This window comes from Bison bison, unplaced genomic scaffold, assembly GCF_000754665.1.
Source record: "Bison bison bison isolate TAMUID 2011002044 unplaced genomic scaffold, Bison_UMD1.0 scf7180017864080, whole genome shotgun sequence".
Taxonomy (NCBI): Eukaryota; Metazoa; Chordata; class Mammalia; order Artiodactyla; family Bovidae; genus Bison; species Bison bison.
Window position 1 is genome coordinate 3,256,186 of NW_011494652.1, and position 392 is coordinate 3,256,577.

The window sequence follows — 392 nt, forward strand, 5'->3', positions numbered from 1 at the left end:
GGGGCAGACACCTCCCCCCGACAGGAGACCACATGGCCCATAGGAATCCCTTGGGACTGGAGGTGACCCAGTACAAATATGTCTCAACCCCGTGTCTTAAAAGGTAAGGTGAGCAGGAGACTGCAGGGCAGGGACGGAGCAGACACTGCAGACTCCTGGAAGTGGCCCGGACTTTGAACTTGCTGCCAGGCCAGCTGCCCAGGCTCCTCTTGGGGCATGGGCCCAAGGGACAGAGGCCACCAGGACCAGGGAAACGGTCCCCAGACGGGGAGGGACCGGGAAGCATCCAGGCTGAGGAGGGCGGGTCCTGCCAGGGATCTAATCAGGCCAGTGGACCTGACAGGTCATGGTCAAGGTCTGCTCTGTGGGTGGAGGGGAAGTCCCCACACGAC